Source organism: Rana temporaria, chromosome 8 (genome assembly GCF_905171775.1).
Source record: "Rana temporaria chromosome 8, aRanTem1.1, whole genome shotgun sequence".
NCBI classification, from domain to species: domain Eukaryota; kingdom Metazoa; phylum Chordata; class Amphibia; order Anura; family Ranidae; genus Rana; species Rana temporaria.
Window position 1 is genome coordinate 54,920,679 of NC_053496.1, and position 12,143 is coordinate 54,932,821.

Below are 12,143 nucleotides of genomic sequence, written 5' to 3' on the forward strand. Positions count from 1 at the left end.
ATACAGCACTTGCCTCTCTGACTTACGGCGGCGTAGTGTAAATACGATACGCTGCGCCGCCGTAAAAATGCGCGGAACTACCTGAATCCAGCCCATAGTGTTTTCATCTATCTATCTATCTATCCAACCATCCTTTTTCATCTATCTATCTATCTATCTATCTATCTATCTATCTATCTATCTATCTATCTATCCAACCATCCATCCATCCATCCTTTTTTCATCTATCCATCTATCTATTTATTTATCTATCTATCTTTTCGTCTTGGTTTTACCTCCAGCCATTGAGATATTAAAGTGGAACTTCACTCTCTCAATCAACATTGATTATTTTTTTAATCCTTATGCTGCTAGCATTAGTAAATAGATAGAGAAATATATTATATTTACTTGTAAACTTTTTTTTGCATTTTGTCAGTTACTTCCTGGCTTCCATGCCTAGGCAACTGAGGTCATACATCCCAGTAGTCTTTAAGAGGGGAAGTGGGGAGGAGGGGTTTTCTCAGCTATGCACACCCCGCTGCCTGCATGCCTGAGCTAAGAGCAGATGGTTTCCAGGAAGTAAATGCTACGTGAATCACCTGCCCTTACTCAAGATGGCCACAGACAGAAATGTTAGCAATTCTCAGCAAAATAAAGCATGGAGAGTGGAGACATGGATGGATGCATGAGTTTGCTTTGAAAATTCTAAATTTATTAAATAGTGTTTTTATTTTAATGGCGCTCAAATGCAGTGTAGTTCCACTTTAAGCATTTCTATCTAAATTTAGCAATATTTCATCATTTACCCAGACAAAACTATTATAAGCCTTTCTGGAATTACAGCAAACACCAACAAAAAGATGAAATTCATATATAAAATTAATCCCAGATCATCATAGTTCCTCTTTATTGTCTTAGCAATGCAATATTATGCACCCAAGATTACAGTAAAAAGAGTTGGGTTAGTTAGCAATACATTGGCCTTTTCAGTCTGTTTTCCAGATTTTTAAAATGTGCAAAGAAAGATATCTATCTGCACTATGAAAGCCAATATAGTAAGCAATGCTTGAGTATCGACATGTCTATAGTGTTATAAGACACCTCACTAGGGGTCCTTTGCTAGTGCAAGTCCTCAATACCGATAAAAGCTTAGGTTATATCTAATGTTTTCAGCAATCTGAAATTTTAAATCAGCAAACTAAATATTTATTAGAGTTCTTTAGTGGTTCTGAATTCTATTTTGAATTTTATATTCTAATACTGGCAGTCTGGCAGGGCTTTCCAAAGGTCTCTGGATGGGTTTTCAGCCTCTTGCTACTCATTCTATAATGTATAACTTCTTTCTCCATAAAACACAGCTCCATCTATCAAAGTTATTCTGCAGACTGCACCATAGGAAGATCAAATGAATAAATAATTCCTCTCCGAATTTTGAATTCATCTGTGCATAATTAGATTGCAGAGTGACTTTGATGGGTGCAGTTTGAAAGTCCCAAGCCTACAGAAGCACAAGCTTTGGATCAGGTGTCCCCAGAACATTTGTCAGTTTTTATTGCTGTCTGTACACCCCAGTGTTGCCAACCTACCAGATTTTAATTTACTGACACGCCATACAGAATTTCATGGCGCAGCCAAGTTTTTACTGGCATTTCCAAAAGTTACAAAATTACAGTTTTAAGTACAGATTTCAGTATTTAGGCTACAAATAAGTACAATATGCAATTAGACATGTGATTCAAGGTAGATTTCAAGGAAAATAACATAGTTCTTATTCTTTTTTCGATATAGTAAGTAAGTAGCTCAATGACAGGACTCAGGAGGGCAAGATATTAGAAAGGGCAGCACATAAACATGAAATTGACTCTCACAGTGACACTGACAGCAGTGTGCAGCAGCAAAGATCCCCAACACAACACGTCCCCTCCGGAGTCACAGTGACAGTCTCTCTCCACACCAAGTGGTTCCTCTACTCCAAACATCATTGACAGTCCTGCTCCTGGCTTGCCTTGTTTTCATCCCTCAGATCCGCACATGAGGCTCCGGCCACTCCCATTGGCTCCCTTGCACCATGACATCACACGACACTCTCAAGCACCACCTCCACCAGTCCCTTCGCCTGCCAGCACTGACTGAACACACTGTAGAAGGCACTTGGACGGTCTTGGGTGTCGCAGCCATATTTTTTACTGACAACCTTTTCCTCTTACTGGCATTTACTGGCAGAAGTAAAGTGCCCATTTTTTACTGGCTGCCAATAAAAATACTGCCGTTGGCAACACTGGTAAACCTGACTCTCTATTTGTTCTGTTTACCATTATCATTGAAAGTGAAAGTAAATGAAAATGTTGTGTGTCCCTAGAAAAGTAATAGAGGGGAAATCTGCCAATGGGGACAGTCCCCCAAAAATTCCCTTAATTTTCAGGGATTTCCTCTCATTTCCTGTTTGGCTATGGGCAGGATGTGAAGGGAAATCTATGCAATAGGACACAGATGGCAAAAATAAATAATTTCTACTTGAAAGTGGTTGTGATCCTTTGCATATACCCACTGAAGTGACTAGGCTCAGGTGATACACAGAGCTTAACAAATCCTTCTACATGTGTTGTATCTGTTCATCTGCTCCCCTGACTATTCTAAAGCTGTTCAAAGTGCACCATTTACACAGCATTTCTGAGCTTCAGAAATCAGGGATGGGGATCAGAAGTCACATACTGCACTACATAGAGCATAGAGCTCTATCTGAGTGAAGAGAAAGGACACACATCACCACACAGCTAAGGCTGCCAATCACCTGTTATGTACACTATACAGGGATTGTCTGTACCCAAGCTTGACTGGTATCGACAAAGGCTGTCAGAAGTGACTCATGCAGATAGCAGAGGATTGACAGAACACAGAAATCACACTAAGTGCTTTTGATTGAGACAAGTACACACCATTGAAGAATATGCCTTGTTCATTTTTCATTTCAGGGGTTTACAACCACTTTAAACCAACATTATTATTATTATTATAGGTTTAACAGCACTGTTAGGCACAGTGATATAAGGCTATATCTGAAATATTATTTCACTTCCTCTTGCCCAGCACTATAAATAAACAGGAGCTCTCTTGTTTCAGTAGGATGTACACCTACGTCTTCCCACTTCTGGCGCTCATGAATGCCCCCAAGGGTGTGCAGCGGTGTGATCTGTAAGCGCTATGTTCCTCGAACACAGTTTGAGTTATGGGGCCCCTGTCATTGGCCATGTATGATGTGATTACTGTGACCAATCACAGTGATTACAAATGTAAACACAGGCTGCTGGTGGCAGCCATCGGCTCTCCTTCCCTTCACACAGACATGAGAGTGATCTATGCTGGATCATTGAGGTATATAACAGCTACTGCGACTTACTCTGGAGAACACTTGTCACACACCAGTGCATTCATCTGTCGGTGTGCTGATTCAGCCACAGAAGTACAATCATCTGCAGTGCCCTGATTTAGGCACACCAGTGCCACCATCTGCAGTGTCCTGATTCAGCCACACCAGTGATATCATCTGCAGTGCCCAGATTCAGCCACATCAGTGCAACCATCTACAGCCCATGAATTCTCCATGAATTTTGGGACTCTTTATGTGGCTAGGTTGTGCAAAAAATCCCAAACTGGGAGGAGTAGCATAATGTGTTTTGGGGTGTAATTCTAAGTTTTCTTATGCTTGCTGTGTGTTAGATATATCCTATAAATTAATAAATCTGTGTAAAAAAAAAATATTTTAATTTTCTCTCCACATTTTCCAAAAACTTGTGGCAAAAAAGAAATTTTCAAAAGACTCATTATGGCTATTTCAAAAGACTCATTAAAATGTGTTGGGGTGTTTGCTTTCCAAAATGTGGTCATTTTGTGGGTGTTTCCACTGTCCTGGTGCCTCCAAAAATGTGACAAGTAGTCAGGAAATTAGATACATAACATATGCCCTTAAAATGCCTGAAGGTACTCCTTGGATTTTGGGCCTCTCTTTATGTGGCTAGGCTATGGGAAAAGTCTCACATGTATGGTATAGCCTTACTCTGGTAGAGTAGCAGAATGTGTTTTAGGGTGTTACATTATGTTTTCCTATGCTGTGTGTTAGAAATATCCTATTAAATTAACAACTTTGTGTAAAAAAAAAAAAAAAAAAATTCTTTCCTGAATTCTCCAAAAACGTGTGGCAAAGAAATATATATTTTCAAAAATCTCACTTTTCCATTTAGAAAACATGCTGGGGTGTATACATTTTGTGGGTGTTTGCACAGTCCCAGTGCTCCAGGGCCCCTCTACGTGGCTAGGCTGTAAAAAAAAGTCTCACACCTGTGATGTCGCTATACTAGGGAGGCATAGCAAAATGTGTTTTACGGTGTAATTTCAAGTATGCCTATGCCATGTGTGAGAAATAACTTTTATAGAAAAAATACTTTTGTTTACATTCACCATTTTCCAAAAAGTTGTAAAAAAAATGATAACTTCTAAATACTCACCATGTCTCCTAATAAATACCTGTCTACTTTCCAAAAAGGGGTAATTTTGGGGGGTATTTGTACTGTCCTGCCATTTTAGGGTCTCAAGAAATGAGGCTGCAGTACATCAGGACTGATCAACTTTCAAACATACAGTATATACTATAATTTGTAGACTTTATAACTCATTTTTAGAAATATAGCAGAACACTTTTTACCAAAAATGTATGAAGAAAGATTATTTATGTGCAAAATTTGATAACAGAAACTAAACAAAATGGGTATTTTTCCTTTATTTTATAAAGCATAAAATAAAAAATGCAGAAAAGAAGTGAAAGTGCATTTAAGTACAAAAAATGAATCAAAATAAAAAAAGAAGACAAAATCCACCGTTATCTGGATCAGCCTGTCCTTGTAAAGTTGCATTCTTATTTATGTGCATCATTTACTTTGAATAAAATTATACTAAAATTAAACATTATTTGTTGATAAAACAAAATAAAATATAGATGTAATCAATTCCTATTCGTGTGTGGAATTTATTAGCAGTTTACATGGCATTGTATACTTTCCAATATGAATTGTAGGTTTTGTAAGGACACTGGGGTAAGGGGCCTAGCTTGAGATGCCAGTAAATATAAAAATAATAGTGGGTTCAGGTGGGAGGTGATGGGAGGTGATGGAAAAGTGTATTTTGAATGAGGTAAAAAATGAGTGAGCAGGTGTAGATTTTGTGGAAACAATGATGAATAGTCAGATGAATCTTGTAAAGAGCTTGTTTATTCCAGTCAGCAGAGAGCCACATGTAAAACCTATTTCCCTAGTTTCACTTCATAGCTTCCTACTTTCTGTTCCCAGGTCCTAACACAGCCATGTAAATATAACACATACATATTCTACAGCTTTCCCCTTTTAAAGAAAGGATATGCATATATACATAAAGTGTAATATAGAACCAACAAGCAGTGTAGCATAGCAGGGAACGATAACAAACTACAATATATAATTAAAGATACTGAGTAAAAGTCAGTGTGTGATGAACTTTGGATTGGTTTTACACACTCTTCCAGATCGAAAACCACTTGTGTGGCTTGCGAGTCTGAAACCTCAACTGGCATAGCAGGAGAAAGCTGTGCTTGGGGTCCTAAAGTGATCATAGGCACGTGGGCAGCGGCCATACAGTATGATTCAGGTACCTGTAGGAGGTGAAGACTATTCCTTCACCACTTCCCTACCGGCTCATATGACGTCCTGTGTTCCCGGCGATCTGGGGCCGGCGGCGTAAGCGGGCACCCGCGGCAACGCTTGTGACCCGGTGCGGGTGCCCGGTGGCCGCGATTGCCGCCGGGCACCCGCGATTGCCGGTAATCACGGCAGGAGTGTGGATCTGTGTGTGTAAACACACAGATCCACCTCCTGTCAGCGGTGAGGAGACCAATGTGTGTTCCCAGTACAGAGGAACACACAAACCAATTAATATACGATTATTGCGATTTTTTTGACCAAAAATATGTAGAAGAATACGCATCGGCCTAAACTGAGGAAAAAATATATATATTTTTTAAATTGTGATATTTATTAAATAAAAAAGTAAAAAATATTGTTTTTTAAAAAAATTGTCGCTCTTCTTTTGTTATAGCGCAAAAAATAAAAACCGCAGAGATGATCAAATACCACCAAAAGAAAGCTCTATTTGTGGGGGGGGGGGACATAAAGATTTAGTTTGGGTACAGTGTTGCATGACCATGCAATTGTCATTCAAAGTGCAACAGTGCTGAAAACTAAAAATTGGTCTGGGCAGGAAGGGGGTGAAAATGCCCTGTATGGAAGAGGTTAAATAGGTCCTACCATCAGAATGGACAACATAGCTGTTTGGTTGGCAGGTCTTTCCATGAACCGTGACGAGTTTGTTAAACCCACGGGTTGTCTCTATCCTTACCACCTGCCCAGGCTCCAGAGGAGAAAGGTGTCTGGCCGATATGTCATGGCTTATCTTTCCTTTTTGCCTGAGTGTGAATAAAGCAGCCTGAACATCAGTCTCAACTCTTGGCAGGAGCTGGGATGGGACCATGGGAATCAGATTCCTGGTTCATCATGATAGTAAACTTTGTGCCAGAGAAGGCATGCTATCCCTAGGTGTGTGGTGGAGGTTGAGTAGGGCTGTTTAAACATCAGAACCATCACATACACATTTCTATAGGAGATGCTTGGCCAATCTTTCACTACAGTCTGCAAGACCATTAGATCTAGGGTAATTGGGACTGATGGTGACGTTCTAAAAAATCCCACTGGTAAGATAAGTTCTTGAATTCTCTACTTGAAAAAGATGTTGCATTATCAGTCATCAATTGATAAGGAATTCCATGTGTGGAGAATATCCTCTTTAATGTCGTGATCACTGTGTTACTGGAAGTGTTTGGGAGGACATCAAATTCCCACTAGCCAGAATACGAATCTACCAAGACCTGGTAATTGTTGTTTGATCACTCAAATATGGCAGCTGCTGTGATAGACCATGGTCTGGCAGGTATTTGGTGAAGAGTTAAAGGTTCTCTTATCTGGTGCTGTCGTAGAGAATTGCATGGGGCACATCTGGAAACTTCTCTTTTAATGTTAGTGTATATAGTGGTCCAAAACATGGTTTCACGTGCCCTTTGCTTAGTGGAATGAATGCAAGGATAACTTTGATGGAGCTGTGTCAAGTAGTATTTCTGGAGAGAGTGAGGGATTACATATCTTTGACCACGCAGGATAAATCCATCATCCACTGTCAATTCATCTCTCATAGAGTAGAATGGTCGGATATCATGTGGGATTTCCTTAAAGGAGCCAGGCCACCCATTGAGAATGATGTCCAGGAGGTGCTGACAGGTGGCATCTGCCTGTGTTTCTTGCTTTAGTTGCTGAATCCTTCTGGATGACAGCATCTCATCCAGAGCCAACACATTATAATCCTCAATAGCTCCAGAGTTATCAGAACTTATCCCATTTATCCCTAAGGAAGACGTAGCAGTCGTGGTGGGAACAATTGTGAACTCCAGATTGGATTACGCAAATGCTCTTTACCTCGGACTCCCAAAGTACCAAATCTCTCGTCTGCAAGTCGTTCAGAATACGGCCGCCAGACTTGTGACTGGGAAAAAAACATGGGAATCAATCTCACCTTCCCTGAGAACCCTTCACTGGTTGCCAGTAAAGGACAGAATTGCTTTTAAAGCACTCTGTCTGACACATAAGTGCATCCATGGGAAGGCTCCGCAATATCTTTGCGACAAGATAGAACCCCACAATTCCAATCGCCTTCTGCGATCTACGGGCCAAAACCTGGTCAAGGTACCCAAAGCCAGATACAAATCCAAAGGAGAAAGAAGGTTTGCATTCCAGGGTCCAAGACTATGGAACGCTTTACCAACCAGCATTCGGTTGGAGGAAAACCACCTGGCCTTCAGAAGACAGATTAAAACTCTGCTCTTTTGATGTCAAGAGACAGGAACCATCAAGCGCCCAGAAGCGATTCAGTTCGCATGTGCCGCGCTATATAAGTTTTTCATTCATTCAAGTGGGGAGGTGTGCATGTGAAAGAGCATCAAACAGTTCACAGCCTCATTTATAGATTACATTCAGGTGGTAGTGTTAAAGCTTTAACATAATTCGCTGTATGCATGCAGATGCTGTGTGCAGGGGTTTTCTCAGTATGGTTATGAGTGGCTGATGATCTGTCTCCACAGTTACATGGCGGACATAGATATAATCATGGAATTTTACACAGGCAAATACTAGTCCCAATAATTCCTTCTCAATTTGTGCATAGCATGCTTCAGTCTCAGTGAGGGCTCTTGATGCAAAAGCCCATGCCTCCCCTCCTGAGGACAGACTGCATCAAGACCATGCTGGAAAGCATCAGTAGATGATACCACCTGCTTATGCACATCAAAATACTGTAGGACAGGTGGACTAATTAATTGTGCTTTCAATGTATCCACAGCAAAAGCATGTTGTTCAGCCCAAGATCAGTCGACATCTTGGCGCAGAAGCTGATGGAGTGGAGATGTTATCTCACTGTAGTGATGAATGAATTGCAATAAATGTTTGACCTCTGGAGCAGGCATTTGATGGATGCCTTTGTTTTTTTCTGGGTCAGGCTTGACACCTTTATCTGTGAGAAGGTGTCCTACATATGGCACATCTGAGACCCTGAAGGGACATTTGGTAGGGTTTGCGCTGCATACTGATGGCTCTGATACGATCTAGTACACATTTAAGTAATTTTTCATGTTCTTCAATGGAGGATATCCAAATCAGGATATCATCCACAACTATTTCACATGGCTGTCCAGCAAAGAGCTGTTCCATACATCTCTGAAAGACTTCCATATGGAATCCGTAAGCATTTGTATCTCCCATATGGGGTCATAAATGTGAGTAATGATGATTTCTCACCCAGCGGAATTTTCCAGAATCTAAATTTTGTATCTTGAATGCTGAGGACCTTTGCCTGTGGCATGTCGGCGATCACTTGCTCAGTTTTTAATGGGTTTTTAATGGGTAATAAGGCCTCAGAAGAGCCTTATTGAGGTGTACAGGATCAATGCATATGCAGACAGTGCAATCTTTTTTCACTACTGCTGCCACGGCAGGGGTTAGCCTCCTGCACTGGTGCAATGATGCCCAGTCTAGTCATCCTTTCCAACTCTTGCAAGACTTTGTCTTTTATAGCCAGTGGGATTCTTCAAGGGGCACACATGGTAGGCTGTACCGTTTCATCTAAGCGCATGTAATACATGACTGGAAGCTTACCAACAGTGTCAGTTAATAAGTCCTCATAAGCAGTCATCTCAGGAGCCTGTTTTTGTACTGCATGTACTTCTGGACTGAGTTGTATTAGATTTAAGCGTATGCTGTCTGTTAAGCCTAGCAGGCTCTTAACATTTTTAGTCACTCACAATGTGGAATAGCCGCTTGTCCCCTGATAGATCCAAGGTAGAAGTGCCCAGTGTCTGAATTGTTTGACCGCCATAAGCTATCGGGTTTACTTTTTTTGACTGATCAATTTTAGCTTTGGGGTCAATGCTATGCAATGTGGATAAGGACATGACATTGCATTTGGCACCAGTGTAAATTTTAAATTTGACATGTTTGTTGCATGCTGTTGAGAGTGTGATGAATAGTTCTCCTTTATTTGCAAATAGGTCCACACTTTCACAATGAAAACAAATTTGATGATCTTCACTTTCCACTTCATTAATTCTGTGCACATTTTTTAGTTTAGTATGACTAGATGGTGTCATCCACGCACTTTTATTTTGTGGCTTGGACCTACAACATTTTGCAAAATGATTTGTTGCATGAGTTACACCTTTTGTTATCGTATTGAGATAAGCACTCAATAAACCGTCCATTGGATTTTATATGAGATTGGCACATTAATTCAATGCCACGACAACAGTGTTTATTGCTAGGGCATGTAGTTGAGCATTATATGTGGCATTGAAATTAGTTCACAATTGACACTCACAGCCAAGTAATTTATAAAGGCATTAGCACCATCATCTAGGTTGTGTATTTGGACACCATGTATACTCTCAAGGTCTTTGCGCTGTGTTTTGTGTGTTACCTTTTACAGGTAAATAACATGCCTTAAAACTAAATTCCAGGATTTTTTTTTTTTTACATTGGTCCAGCTTGGGCCATTGCAAGTATGCATATTCCATATCTGGCCGATCTCTGTGGAAGAGGGGAATTATTGTAGTAGCTACCACTACTAAAGAGATTTTCACTGTCTTCAAATTCAGATGAGCAGCTGCCCTGCTACATTACATAGTAATCCACAGGGGATTGCCCACTTACAGTTGTCACGGGTAGGGATGAGCCGAATACCCCCCCCTGTTCGGTTCGCACCAGAACCTTCGAACGGACCGAACGTTCACGCGAACTTTAGAACCCCATTGAAATCTATGGGATTTGAACGTTCAAATTCAAAAGTTCTCATTTTAAAGGCTCATATGCAAGTTTTTGTCCTAAAACAGGTTTGAGGACCCGGGTCTTGCCCCAGGTAACATTTATCAATGAAAAAAAAAGTTTTAAAAACTGAAGTTTTTTCGGGAGCAGTGATTTTAATGATGCTTAAAGTGAATTTTTTTGAAAAATTCCTTTAAATATCGTACCTGCTGGGTGTCTATAGTATGCATGTGAAGTGGCACGTGTTTAGAACTGTCCCTGCACAAAATGAGATTACTATAAGAAAAAAGTCATTTAAAACTGCTTGCAGCTTTAATGTAATGTTTGGTCCCTGCAATATGGATGAAAATCATTGAGAAAATAGCATGGGTTTCCCCCCTCCCCCGAGGTCATTACAAGCCCCTTTGGCCCTATATACTTTGAACAGCAGTATACAGGCGGTGCAAACAAGACAGGGACTGTAGGTTTGTTGTTAAGTAGAATCTGTTTGTAATTTTCAACTGGTACATTTTTAAAGTGTAGCTCCAGCCAAAAAATCTATTGTTAAGCTTTTTGGAAAACATAGAGAAGGGTTATCACCCCTGTAACATTTGTTTTGCTGTCTGTGCGCATCTGTTCAGAAGATTGCACCTCGCTTTCTGTCCCAATGACAAATTATTTTTTTAGTGAAACAAGGATTGGTGATAAAGCATCAGTGGACAGGAGACACCTCTTACAGAAGAGAATTTCCCTTCCTAGGGGTAGATTTCCTCTCACTTCCTGTTGTCTCCTTCCGTTTGCAAGTAGGAGTCGTTTGTAAGTTGGATGTTTGATTGTAGGAGCCTGTCGTTTATACTCTGCAGAAATTTGGGCCCTAGGTGTTGGTGTTGCCACAACACTGTAAGCCCTCACATTTAGTCTTGGTGGGTGCTGGAACGCCCTGCCGTGACCTATTGTATCAAGAATTGTAATTACACCACGTGAAAATACTTGCAGAATGGTCCCCTGCCTTTGGTATTAATATGAGCAGATCTCTGCCTGTAGGAAATAATATGAGAACACCAGCTTTACGTAGCTTTAGGTGCACACTGTGCAGAGGACACAGACAGTACACTACGTGAAAATACTTGCAGAATGATCCCCTGCCTGTGGTATTAACCACTTAAGGACCACCTCCTGCACATTTACGTCGGCAGAATGGCACGCTGGGCACAGGCACGTACCTGTACGTTGCCTTTAAGAGCCCAGCCGTAGGTCCGAAGCTCCGTGACTGCACCCACGTGACCCAATCACCAACGGTCACAGGAGATGAAGAACGGGGAGAGGTGTGTGTAAACACACCTTCCCCTTTCTTTACTGTGGCAGTGACACTAATCGTCTGTTCCCTAATATAGGGAATGACGATCAGTGATGTTACGCCTACAGCCACACCCCCCTTCCGTAAGAATCACACTACCCCTTAGCGCCACCTAGTGGTTAACCACTTCACAGCCATTGTAATTTTTACAGTAATCAGTGCATTTTTATAGCACTTTTCGCTGTGAAAATGACAATGGTCCCAAAAATGTGTCAAAAGTGTCCGATGTGTCCGCCATAATGTCACAGTCACGAAAAAAATCTATTTTGTAAACGCTTTAAATTTCAGCCTAAACTGAGGAAAATATATCTTTTTGGGGGATATTTATTATAGCAAAAAGTTTTTTTGTTTATAGTGCAAAAAATAAAAACCGCAGAGGTGATCAA